This window comes from Uloborus diversus, unplaced genomic scaffold (assembly GCF_026930045.1).
Source record: "Uloborus diversus isolate 005 unplaced genomic scaffold, Udiv.v.3.1 scaffold_40, whole genome shotgun sequence".
In the NCBI taxonomy this organism is placed as follows: Eukaryota; Metazoa; Arthropoda; class Arachnida; order Araneae; family Uloboridae; genus Uloborus; species Uloborus diversus.
The window spans coordinates 80,569-95,021 of NW_026558571.1; positions in this window are offsets into that span (position 1 = coordinate 80,569).

Sequence of the window (14,453 nt, forward strand, 5' to 3'; positions counted from 1 at the left end):
GATTTTAATGCGTTTCACTAAAGGTATCGGTTTAATGGAGAAAATCTCAAGTTTCACAGTGTTGTCGACAAGTAGCTTTATGAAGATGGCGACTGCAAGTCTGTAACAACTGTTCAGCATGATTTTCGTCAAGAACACCCTGGTGTTGAACCTCCTGCCCTGAAGAGATGATGTAAACAAAAATCAAAGACACGGGTTGTTTACGTAATCAGTGGAAGCAGTCAATGCAGACATGCTTGCAATCATTTGGGACAAATATGACCACCATATGCCGTGCATCCAAAGGAATATATAAATCCATGGAATATAAAATTGATCTGAAATATGTCTTTCAATAGTTTTCATACACAATGCGAACTTGCTTAGGGCGAAATAAATGCCATTCCCTGTCGGATAAAGCTTCAAATTAGTGTTAAATCAATCGTTTAACACAAAGATTTGGACGAAATCCTGCACAAAACGATGACAATTTTAAGGTCTTGGAGAAAAAGAAAATCCCCATTTTTACATGAAATTATTTTGGAAAAAATTCCTCACGCGTAGGAAAATGGCAAAACCCACGTTGTACAAGAAAGCACAAACTTTAACTATGCTTACAGTAAAAAAGCATGGATGAACGGTGAAATCTGCACCAAGTCACTGACAAACCTAGATTTTAAATTTCATCGTAGAAAAAAAATCTAATCCTGGACACTTGTTTTGCCGATTAGAGGTTTAACCCAGAGCCATAGAAGAGGAAGGGCTAGGTCTTAGCGCCTCGAAAGTAGGAACGGAGGGGGAAAGTGCCAGTGACGTCACTAGGTACACTCGATCTGGGACATTTGTGTAGTGCGTGCGTGCGTGATTCCTCACTCTTTTCCCGTTTTTATGTTATTTCTTGAGGGTTAAGCTTCAAAAAGGAATGAAATACAAGGGTAAATGCTTTGAGTCCCATCGACAAGTTAATAAGCGATACGAAAAACAGTAAACCTGATTAAAATCTACAATACAAATTTTCAGTTTCTCTTGTGTAGTTTTGGATATTCTTTAGCCAATATTCCTGATTTAAAGGGGTAGAAAGCGGAAATTTCGCACAATAAAATTGAGCTTATAAAGAAATGAAAATAATTTACTGTGCTTGTCAAGTTTCCTCTCGTGTGTACATAATTTTGTCAGTTTAGGCTTTAAATAATATTAATAACATTGTTATTTCAATCTTGTCTCAAATAAAATGAAAGAGATAAGATTGATATAAGGAATAATTAAAACATATTTGAATTTCGCGATACCATTTGAATCTAAATACTGCCGATATGTTTTAGAGAAAATTATTTTTTACGAAGTAACTATAACTCTGAACAAGAATCTTAACAAACGTTGTTTTTGAAAACTGAAGTAGAACCTCATTAACCTAGACTAATATAGGATCCAGGTCATCTAGATTGTTTAAAACGACTTAAACAAAACAACCTTTAAATTCAATCAATGTACATATGTAAAATACTTGAACACAGTAAAAGTTGTATTTTGAATTCAAGAGAATGAAATATAAAGCTGCATTAAAGAAAATTAAAAAAATAAAAATACAGCCTTACAAAAATACATTATTGCACTAACGCGTTCTTCATTTATACCGTATGTACATTTAAATGGTTTTCCCAGATTAATGGGTGTTTACTGAAATTATTAATCAACATTTTATTCACTTCAATTTATAAATAACGTATTGAAATTTATCAACGTAAACCAAGTTTAAAGTTTCAATGATTATCGACAAATTTATAAAGCTAACTTATTTGTAGACTGAAAAATTTCTTCATGTCTGAATTCTACAAAACATTACGTTACAGCAGAGGTTCCCAACCGGTGGTTCGCGAACCCCCAGGGGTTCGCGAGGTGCAGGAAGGGGGTTCGCGAAAATTTCGGTGCAATGGCGGATTTTTCCTAGTTTGGTAAAAAATTATAAAATATTCAATTTGCACACATAGTTACTAAATTTTTTTTTAATTTGAAAACGCGCCAGACTCTTGTATTAAGCTCAAAAAAAAAAAAAAAAAATTATAATCTTGGTTAAAAAGAATTTTTTTTTTTCGATAGACAACAAAAAGAGATATCCTTCCTTCTTTATTGCGAGGCGCCATGCAGAAACGTTGTATTAAGCTGTGGCGGGGATCACGATGACCTTAAAAAGGCGCCATCGCGTGGAGTCAATCAAACAATATACATAATATACATATGTCGAAAAAAATAAAGAATTCTCAAACAATGCATCATAGGAGTATTATTTCTAATCTGGTTGAAATATAACTCGGGAATTTCCGTCGAATTCAGTCATCGAATAGCAGACATGACAGCAAAAGGCTCCAAACTTAATATTTATTACTGGATTTTACCCATCTGTTCGTTTTCAAAAATATATAACATCAGCATGCTCATAGTTCTGGGAAAATAGTTGTCAACAGACGTATTTAGAGATACTTTAGAGATGCTTGAAAACAAGTGATTTTGTTTGCAATTGGTTTTGCTACGTGAACTTGCTACTCTGTTTGTGAAGTTATAATCGTGTTGGTAATTCTTATGACTTAATAACTTTCTGCTGTTATGGATCGATGGTTGAAAACTGGTAGTTCGGTTGAGCGACAAATGGACAAGCAGTCAATCGATCAACCCTCAACATCAGCAGTAACTTTCGAATCAACACAGGATATTGAAATAGATAGCTGTAATGAACTGCCGCCTCCCCCGACTAAACAGAAAAGTGAACTAGGGGAGAAAAAAGGAAAAAAGCGAAAATATGACAGTGACTATTTACAAATGGGCTTTTATTTTACTGGAGAAGAGTCTGAACCTAGACCGCTTTGTCTTCTCTGCAACGAAGTTCTAGCGAACAGCAGTTTGAAACCGTCACTTCTGAGAAGACACCTCGAAACAAAGCATCCGACACACAAGGACAAACCTATCGAATATTTTAAAAGAAAATTGGAATATAATAAAAAGTGTAGCGTCTCTACGTTCCTGTTAGAATCCAACGAAGATAGTAAAATGGCCCTTGAAGCTTCATATCGAGTCAGTTATAGAATTGCAAGATCTGGACAGCCACATACAATTGCAGAAAATTTATTGGACCGTGTGCTAAAGCGTATGCTGGGAGAAAAGTCAGCAAAAAAATTTGACCTGGTTCCGCAATCAAACACAGTATCACGCAGAATTACTGATTTGGCAAGTAATGTGGAGAAAGAACTTGTGAATAGAATAAAAGAGAATAATTTTGCGATCCAGCTTGATGAGTCGACTGATGTAGCAAACGCTGCAATATTACTTGTCTATGTTAGGTATATTTTTAACGATACAATTAAAGAAGATGTACTATTTGCAAAACCTTTGAAAACCAACACAACTGGAGAAGCAATTTTCGAACTGGTCAACAGTTACTTTGAAGAAAATGGAATAGATTGGTCTTTGTGTGTGCACGGATGGTGCAAAATCAATGACAGGAAAATTTGTTGGCTTTGTGGTGCGAGTAAAGAAGATTAACGAGAAAATTGAATGGACTCATTGCTGCATTCATAGACAAGCATTAGCATGTAAGCGTATTCTCACAGAATTATCCGCTACTTTGAATGATGCGGTAAAAATTGTAAATTTCATAAAATCACGTGCCACAAACTGCCGTCTATTTCACGCGCTTTGTGAGGAATTGCGAAGCCTTCATGTTACTTTACTTCTTCACACAGAAGTTAGATGGCTTTCCCGTGGCAAAATTTTGACACGCTTATTTGAATTGAAGTCAGAAGTCCAAGCATTTTTTGTTGATCATCCATTTCACTTGTCCACTTGCTTTGGATGCAAAGGCTTGCATATTTAGCTGACATCTTTTCAAAATTAAATGAATTAAATCTATCCTTGCAAGGTGCAGTTGTTAATATTTTCGTTGTATATGATAAAATTGAAGCTATGGTAAACAAATTGAATTTCTGGATCCAATGCCTGGAAATGGGTGAGTTTTCTTGTTTCACTTCTCTTAGTAGTTTTTTATCAGAAAACTCAATGAAACTTGATGAAAGAGTTTAAAGAAATGTATGCGAACATCTGCAACATCTTGAACTAGCTTTTGACGAGTATTTTCCTAATAGGCGTAACGTCCCTCTCTCAAACAACTGGATACGCAATCCTTTTGAAGGAAATCCATGCTTAGAGAACACCCTGACATTACCTGAAAAGGAAATGCTCATCGAGTTATCCTGTGATAATTCATTGAAAACTACCTTTAAAGAGCTCTCGTTAATTGACTTCTGGCTCAGTGTAAGAAATGACTATACCGTTTTGTCCAAAAAAGCAATTCGAATTTTATTACCATTTTGTACAACATATCTGGGCGAGAAAGGATTTTCCTCCTATACTTATCTCAAAGATAAATACCGAAGCAGATTGAATGCAGAGCCTGATTTAAGACTCAAACTGTCAGGCATTGAACCAAACTTTCAGTTTCTTTGTTCCGTCAAACAGCCACAAATATCGCATTAAGGATTTTTTCCCCAATTTAAAGTATGCTTAGAAAAAATAGTTGGTTCATAAAACTTCTTGTTTATAATTTTTCTTGTAGATGTAGTTTTAACTTTTTGTTAATATTTGCACTTAATGATATTTTACAATTATATTTTTGTTTATTGCAATCAAATGCTGCAAAAAATGGAAAGCAAACATGCTGTTTTTTTATTGTTTCTTACATGTTACTAATTTCAACATCAGGGGGTTCGCAAAGAGAAAAAGGTTGGGAACCGCTGCGTTACAGTAATTAATTGAAATCTTTTGGAATATTCTACAAAGTTTTCTTCTGTGATAAAGTCCATTTAAAAAAAAAATGTCGGCGTACCTTTTGTAATCAGAAAGTTTTTCGTTCAAATATCGGATTCTTCCAAATGTTCTTACGCGAGAAAAAAGTTCAACAGCTTTTTTATATGGGTCAGGAAATTAGTCTTCCAATACAGAAGAACAATTACCGTACTACCCCGCATTATTCGGCATGCCGGAAAAAAGCGAGGTTGACCAGCACGCCGAGAAATTAGAATTGTCCGGCATGCCGGATAATTCGGGGTTTATTTCGCATTAAAACAAAAGTAAATTTTCCCGTTCCGGTCCAATCAAAAGTCAAACCACTGTAAGTAAAAAAATAAATAAATCGCGAAAGTAACCTTTTTTCAAAATAAATGTGCATTTCATATAACATGTGCGTGCTATTTATGATAGGACATAACTAATGGATTTGATTACATGCCAATAAAGTAATCAGTTCAGAAACAATTATCGTTACTGCGATTTATTCATATTTTTTTTACATAAAAATATTTTAGGTTCCTTTCAGAGAGGTAAGTTTAATTTTTACTTATTGAAGAGCTATGGTAAATTATTTAGCACTGGTTTAGGGGCGGACTTTTACTGCTTAAATGTTTGCTTACATAGTTTCAATTTAATTTTTATAAAATTATTTGTTATCAAACAATATTTTTCTTGTTAAAATAACAAATGGCATTGTTAGTAAATATTTTCACAAAATTAAACTGTTTGTTAATATCAATAAGATAGGAAAAGAATTCATATTCATTTTTAAGCTGATCATATATTTTTTATATTATTATTATTTTTTTCCTAACCTCGATTTTTCCGGCATGCCGGAAAGGACCAGGCAAGTGTTATTGAAAATCTGGTAACCCCCAAATTTTGCGGCATGCCGGATAATGTGGGGTAATACGGTAAATGGCCAAGCTTTTATACAATCACAAAAACACTAATGTATCTGATTTGAAAGCTTTAAATGATCACAAAAAAAAAAAAAAAAAAAAAAGAAAGAAAGAAAAAGAAAAGAAAAGAAAAGAAAAGCTCCTACAAAAATAGATACACGATTGAAATAATCACGATACAGTGCTCATTTTACATGCGAATTATTAATTATTTTAAGCATGGGGATACAGTGTTCAAGAAATTTAGTTAAATCTATTGAATAATATTTACAAAGAAATTTCATGCATTACATCTAGATATTGTAATTTTACGGTTGAAGGAAACTTATTACGGTCTCACAGTGCCGTTAATAAACTTATTAAATATCATTAACTTGCAATGTGACAGGGTTGAACCAAATCCTGCATTAAAAAATAACTTCGTACACCACATTTTATGAAATTTGCCTAGCTCTTTATCTTAACTTTTTAAAATTCTTCCTCCAATTATTTATTGAAGCAGCTTCAAATTTAGTATTCCATAAAAAAAAAAAGCATTTAAAAACAGAAAAGAAGGTTGTATTCTCAATTTTTTGATGTGTTTTGAGCTCTTTGAAAATTTTGAGGGAAAGCTTAAGTTTCCAGAACTTTTTCAGTACTAGACCATCAGCACGTGAAGGAATTTTCAATACTTTCAAATATAATTACACACAAATATTTTCGATTCTAAAAAATGTGACCTTTAATGTCTACTTTAGCATAACGTGGAGGAAAAATGACCTGCAACTGATCTAGCGCAGGAGCATATTTCTGAAGAAACCCTAGTCGAATGTTATGAGACATTTCCAAATTAAAATCAAACCTTGAAAACAATATTCATATCCTTATTCATAATGAGTGATTTTTAACCTTGTCTGGGATTGGCCTGGGCCCCTTCAACTGCTTCTTTAACAACCCTTGTACAGAGAACAAATTTTTAAATTGTATTTTAGCTAAGGCATACAGCAGTTCTTTGGGCACACACACACTGGATTGTCCCGCGTAAGACCCCTAGTCCCGCGGAGTGTACCCGATGACGTCAAAAACGAGTTTTCTACTCTCGCTGTCCTTTCGGCGGTGGAAGGGAAAGATCAAAGGATTGAGCTAGCCCTTGTAACTTTTATGGCCCTGGGTTTAACCCGTTCGCACCCAGCGTCACGCGGACGCTACGCAACAATTCCTCTGTTATCAGCCCAGCGGCACGTATCCGCTACGCGCTCTGATCGACGCTGACGCCCCAGCGTCACATATATGCTTTCTCGAAATGGAAAGATTGAATTGAATATTTAAACGATAATAGATGGCGCTAAATGGCTATAACTTTGATCATATTCGAGTCACATGGTATTTGACCTTCATGTACACGCTTTAGTTTCTTATTTGGACCTCTCAATGGGATAGATTTTTTTTTATGTAAACAACAGTGAATCACTGCTCTGCGCATACTATTTATGAGGTCTCAATTGCTCTTGTTTATATCTTTGCTTCTCTTTTTTTGTTACGAGTAATTGAAAGAGATATACATCTAGCTGAATAAATTATGGGGGAGGGGAGGAAGGTTAAAATATTTTTGCGTATGTGTTCCAGACTTTTGGGATTCCCCGTTCGATGAGAGTACAGGAATGATTTCAAGCGGCACTGAAGTTTATGATTATTTTTGAATCCTTTCTGATATTGTTCTTCTTTAGGGTCTGGTGGGGTAAAGTGGTCATAAAATCGTAGGTTTCCAACTTAGGTTTCTAATAAATGCAACAAATTCTTTAAACACTTTAACTTTTTTTGTTGTTAATTTACATTGCATTATTAAAGAACACGGTATAGTCCAGGATCTGACAGCACTTCTGTAGGAAAGTTCGAGTAGGGAGAGTTTCTTTTCAAAAATGTTTAGTAGGTGTTCTAGAAAGTATTTTGGACTCGGGTGGACATCCGCCACCTGGTCACTTCTCCTGCTATGACGTCATCAAAGATGGCGGCCGCTCGCTCTCATAAATGCTTAGTACTTCGATGGAAGATTGAATACGGAGAATTTTGCTTCAAAAATGTTTATTAGGTGTCCTAAAAAGTATTTAGAGCTTATGTGGATATCTGCCATTTCGTACATTTTTTAGCTATGACGTCATCAAAGATGGCGGGCCCGCGCTTTCGTCCCCATATAAGCCCAAATTTATGTTAATACTTAACCAACAAAAATGAAAATTTGGCCAGTAAGTTACTATTAGTGTTTTTAAGGCGAATAGCAATGTATTTTTACTGCTGCTATTAATAACTATTTTTTTTATTTTTTTGTTGCACTTAATAAAATTATATTTAAAAGGGGTTGTTACAAGTTGGTTGCAAACCAAGGGCGCCCATATACAAAATAGTAGGGGGGGGGACTCAGATATTTTCCCCATGGGTTAGGAGGGTGTTTTCTCCATGGAAACCGATTTTAGGACAGATTAGAGTCATTAAAATATTTCATTTTTAATAACTTATTCATTAATGGCTGGAGAATAAATGTTTTTACATTTTTGCAAAGCAAAAAGTGCCAAAAGCAAGGAAGTTCTAATTTTAAAGGCGGAGGGGGGGGGGACACCCCCTTGCCCCCTATATGGGCGCCCTTGTTGCAAACCCGTACTATTACACTTACAGAAAGAGCAACAGGTTACTTCATTTGCTCTACAAGTATAGGAAGATTTGGCACATTTCAAGCAATTACATGCTCCAATAAAATCGGTTGGAAATCTCTGTGAGTTCTTTTCTGGCATCAAATCATCATCTACCACTGCAAAACCAAATTCACAAGGATCTAAGTCAAAAGCAACATCGTCAATACAATGTCGTTGTAGGTATGTGTAAAAATATGATTTTAATAAGTGGCTTTTAGCACTTCTGCTAGTAGGCGGCAAGTTAACAGTGTCAATATTTTTCGCATGATGATACAGCAATAACCTAAGTTCATCTAAAGATTTACAGAATGAACCTTTCCGCAGTACTTGCACTAAGTATTTTTCTGCAGATTTAAGGCTTTGCTCTATATAAATCCAGTCAGATGATACGCCAAAACTCTCCAAATACTCTACAGATGCACAATGAAGAGCAGATTTTTTGGTACGAAATTTACTTGTATAATCTGATCCACATAGTGCGTGGATGGCAGGAAACAACGAACATAAGTTTTCGCCTTTTTTCAGTGAATATCATTAACAGATAAGAATCGTGTAAAATCACCAATTCCAGTACGCACCTAAAGTTCCTGAACACCAAATCGTTGAAGAGTAAGATAGTGAAAAAGTTAACACCATTATATCAGTGTTGGCGCTAGCAATAATGATTTTAGTGAACACACACAGAGATGCATGTTTTGAAGGAATCGACATTCTGAATTCAGCTTCCTCTACTGTCAGACAATTTAATTCTGGGTTATTTATCTGTTTTCCACTTTGCACAGATGTACATTTAAATATTACATCATCCTCTTCATCACCACGAAAGACACTAAAAGTGTGGTTGGTATTATGTGGTGTTTGAGTCAAAGAAGCTGTCACTGTATCAGATGTGAACTTTTGCAACATCAGTTTGTTTCTTAAAGATCCCCAAAAGCTGCTGAGTCGGACAGGCAATGGAATATATCTTCTGAGATTTTGACCACATCTATAACGATGCTGCTACCTTGTCTTTGCACCCTTTCAGATTTTTTAGGAGAAAATTTGCGATAACTGTCAAAAATGTACTCTTCCACAGTTTTTGGTGATGCTCCCGATGTATGACGAAAAAGCTGAAATAGCTCCACCCTTTCATACAGAGTTCATGACGTCAACTATAAAACAGGTTTTATCGTCAGACTTGAACCAGGTATCATTACTGGTGCTACCATGTTTCCAGCTCTTTTAACAATGCACTTTTTTTGTTATTTTACCATTAGCCCTTGGTTATTGAACAATGAACAGTTTTCAGATAGCTCATTACGAAAGAGCTCTTGCTTGTCATACGAACGAGCCTGAACTATTTGTATCATTCGGTGAGATGACTTGTTCGATTTCTTTTTAGTAACTTTCCTTGTAGCACCTAAACTTTGCGCTTTGGTGCAATGAAATGGTGGCAACATGACTTTATGGAAGGTGCTTGATATTCTTACTGTTTTGTCCTCGTATCGTGTTTTCTGCAATGTACAATACATCTCTTCGCCGGTCTTAAATAATTTTAATATTTTTTTCTTTGTATATTGGGAAACCAGTGCTTTTGTTAACAGATTGTGCAATGGGTTAGGAAGCATATGCATATAAAACCGATTACCATTGTTCCCCTTCATGAACATGTCATGCACCTCTGGGGCTGTCTTGGTTAGTCTCCTCATGTCTTCTAAATACAGAGAAAACCATTGCTGATAGTTGACACAGTCAAATACGGCAAATACTGGTTGAAGTTTCTGCACTGTATTTAAATGTAATTTCCAAAGACCTTGTCTATCTGAACGATTTAAATTTCTGAGAAGTTGGACGAGTTTCAGAAAATTGTCCCAGTACAAAAATTGCTCTGACATTTTCCTTCCTCGGCTGAAAAATCTCTCAAAGTCCGAGAAGAGTTTTTCCACATTACCATCTACATCTATATGATCTGATTTTTGTCTGATCAAAGAAATATTCTGCTGAATGTTCTGTAAGTTTTCAAACTCTGTAGCGCAGGACTCAATGGAACGTTCTTCAAAAAAGATTTCACCTACAATCTGAACATGGTTTCTCCCAACATAAACATCCCCTTGACACCTCTCACATAATTCTTTCCATGTAAAACCGATTGTAGCCCATTTACTACAAAGACTGAACATTCAATAAACACATTGGATATTCCACTTCCTCGAAGATATTTACCTAAACAACATAGCACAATGTTAGCCATATGGAATGCACCCAACACCAGTACAATATTTGAAAATTTATCTGGATTGCTAAGGCGTGCAATAGCGTAGACACCTTTGTCACAGGTTACTGGTAAATAATTTATCAGTAACTTGCCATCTTCACCTTTTGATTTTTCCTTCTCATTTTGAAGCTGTAAAAGAGGTTTCTTATGACAGTATTGCTTATAGCATGCATTATTCATATGGTAGTACAACAACTCTTCCTCACTTAACGCGTTCAAACGCTTAGTAACTACGTCATTTCGCAATGGCCCTTATTTTTTCACAACCATTTTCTGTACTTTTCACACTATTGTTGCTTTTATAACATATAATGCAAGTCTTTCCAACTGGTTTAAGGTCTCCTATGCTGTCTTTTGACACTCTAGACAATTTAATAATATCCATATCTCAATTTTATTTCGATAAGTCTCGAACAAAAGAATCATTTAGATTAACAGCGTTTCATCATCTCAAAAACTACTCTCAGTCTCACTCAAAACACATTATATAATTCAATGGCTGCCAACTTACTACTTCGAAGAATAACAACGCGCTCGAATGTTATCTCTGCGTCGCCCATAGTGGCACGCTTAAGTGGAGCGACTAATGAACATTCTGATTAGTCACACCAGGTGAAAATGGCAAAATAAAACATTTTTTTACGTAAATAGTTTCTGAGTATAATTTTATACGGTTATTCAAAGATTGACAGTTGAAAAAAAAAATTTAAAGAATGAATTTTAAAAAGGAAAATAAATAAAAAACAATAAATTTTTTTAAAACTACGTTTTCGGGAAAACTTTAACACTGTAACTGAAAAGTAAACTAGTTAATATAAATTAGTATAAAAATGTGCAAGAATTTTGCAAAAAAGTCAAGTATTAAAATAAATATGAGCATTTATATGATCGAGATGCCGCCATCTTTGATGACGTCATAGCAGGAGAAGTGACCAGGTGGCGGATGTCCACCCGAGTCCAAAATACTTTCTAGGACACCTACTAAGCATTTTTGGAAAAAAATTCTCCCTACTCAAACTTTCCTACAGAAGTGCTGTCAGATCCAGGACTAGTACATTGAATTTTAGGAAGAAAAATATTGATTTTAGTAGTTTTATAGAACTTTCTTTTCCCTATGTTTTTATGACCACTTTACCCCATGGGATGGGGTAAAGTGGTCATAGTTAAAACTAGATGCAAAACCATTATAAAGAACCGTAATACTTGTATATTTCAGTTGTTTTTATATAGCTACAAGTATATTCACGAGTACATGCGTGTATACACGTGTTATACACGAGTAAACACGTTCCTATATGAGTAGATACATGTATACATCAGATACATGCATGCACGTGCCTACTCAAGTATATACGTGTATATACGAGTATATAAGCATGTATACGTGATTACCTACAGGATTGTATATGTGTCTACATGAGTAAATACGTGTCACATGTATATACGTGTCTCGTATATGTACGTGTCACGTGTATATACGCGTATAAACGAACATCATATGCAAGTATACACTTGTATCTCGAGAAAATACGTGCGTACTTGAGTATATATGTGTATAGTAGACGTATATACGCATATAAGTGTACATACATACATATACGAGTATACGTGAGTTAATTCGTGGATACATCCAGTGCGTCTTTGTACATGTCTACTCGCGTATATATAATATGGAAGCACGAGTATATAGGCATGTATGCGTGTAAACACGATTATATACCTGTATAGACGTATATACGTACATTTACATGTATACACCAGTACATGTATATATACACGATAATATACGCTTATATACATGTCGGCCTACAGAGTGAATCTAAGCTCTTGGGCAAAAATCAAATGGGTGTGAGAGGGGAGGATAAGAAGCAAAGAATCATAAGAAAGTTATAATCACTGACGCGCTATATGCACACAAAGACAGAAACTGATGGATGCAAAGCAAGGCAGAAATTTGTTGCACAAAGATGATTTTACCTAACATTTTAGTTTTTAAGAAATATTTAGAGCAGTTGTTGAAAGTTACGGTCTGTAGCAGCTCTAATACACGCATCGCAACAAAGGCGCAGCGGCTGATGAAAGTGTTTCAAAAGTCTCGTTATTGCAACAGAGAGGGATCTGTGAATGCAACGCATGTATTACAGCTGAAGGCCGCAAATTTCATCAATCGCTTTAAAATTTTTCTTAAGTCCTAAAATGTTGTTTAAAATTGTATTTGTGTAATATATATATATATATATATATATATATATATAGATATAAATTTGTGACTTTTTTTGAATTCATCAATTTCTCACTTTGCGTGCATGTAGCGCGTCAGCATTGTGTTTGTGACCATATGTTCCGTGTTGATTCTTACTTCTTATTCTCTCCTCTAAAAACTTTTAATAATTTGCTCAGGAATGTAAACTCACTCTGTATACTTTTATATCATATGCTTGTATGTAAGTGTCTACTCGAGTACGTACGCGTATATATAAGTGTTCTTATATATACAAGTATAAGCGAGCATATACGTGTATAGTAGAATGTATAGCTGTATAGATAAAAAATACTTGCAGATACCCATATACGTATTTATCGGTGCATTTATGTGAATACGTCTATGGACATGTCTACACGAGCATATATGTGTATATATACGCATATGCTCGTATATTTAACCCCGTTTACTGTAAAAACAATACTTATTAAGTAAAATTAATATTTAATTTGTATCTGCCTTATACCTAAAGATTAAGTGACATTAGAGGAACAATATTCGTTAAGCCTAATATTATGACCACTTTACCCCATCTAGCTTAAATTGTTCTAAAAAATTTATCTAAAATAGATTCAGCTAACTGCTAATGAGTAAGAGTTCTTGAGACATGTAGGAAGCTTCTTTTATAGTCAATCTGTTCCTAATTCTAACAAACAAAATTTTCCAAGAATGTTAAAATAGGTGTTTAAATTTTAAAATTTTTCATGTTCACGTGAAATATTTTTTTTTACCGAATAAAATTTTGCCAGTTGTAAAATTTTATATTCAAAATGTAGTTTCTAACTGCCTTACTCTAAAATAAAATTTTCAAATTCATTCGAACATTTATTTCCAAGCTATAGCCATTTATTTGACGTATGACCACTTTACCCCATTGACCACTTCCCCCACCAGACCCTATTTATTCTTTTTTATTTGGAGACTGGAATATTGCAATAAAAATGGTTAGCGAAGTGAGTGAAATGGAATGTTTTCGAGAGAATTATGAAGCAATTTTGAGACTTGTTGCGTGGGAATTTAACTAGTTTAAATTCGTTGACCTAAGTTGTTTTAATTAAAATTACATAAGGAACATATTTTTTTGCTACATTTCTTTTTCTTTGATTGCACATTCACGATGTCTAACTCGAACTTTGTTTTTGTGCACATATTATTTAACTTTCTGCACATAGTTAAAGTTTTAGTATTCTACTTATTGCACTCCCTTCTAATAATGTAATAGTCTTTATATTAATAATTAGTAATCAGTAGTACATTGTTTAAGCAAATTTTAAATATCAAGTCATTATTTTGAAATGCTGATTTTATATGAATATTTTTGTTCAGTTAGGCTTAACTGCTGTAAATGCTCGGACCGATGGCGGCGTTCCATTTCGGAACGTTCGGTCCCGTAGCTGCGCATCGTTTTCCATGCGCTGGTCCTCAAGGGGTTAAGGTATATAGTATTTTTTTAACCGCCAACACTGCAGGGAAAATCCAGTCTTGCGATCAGAGTAAAATCAGATGTTTGAAAATGCACTGTCGCAAAGAAATGATCTGAACAGTTGTTGTCT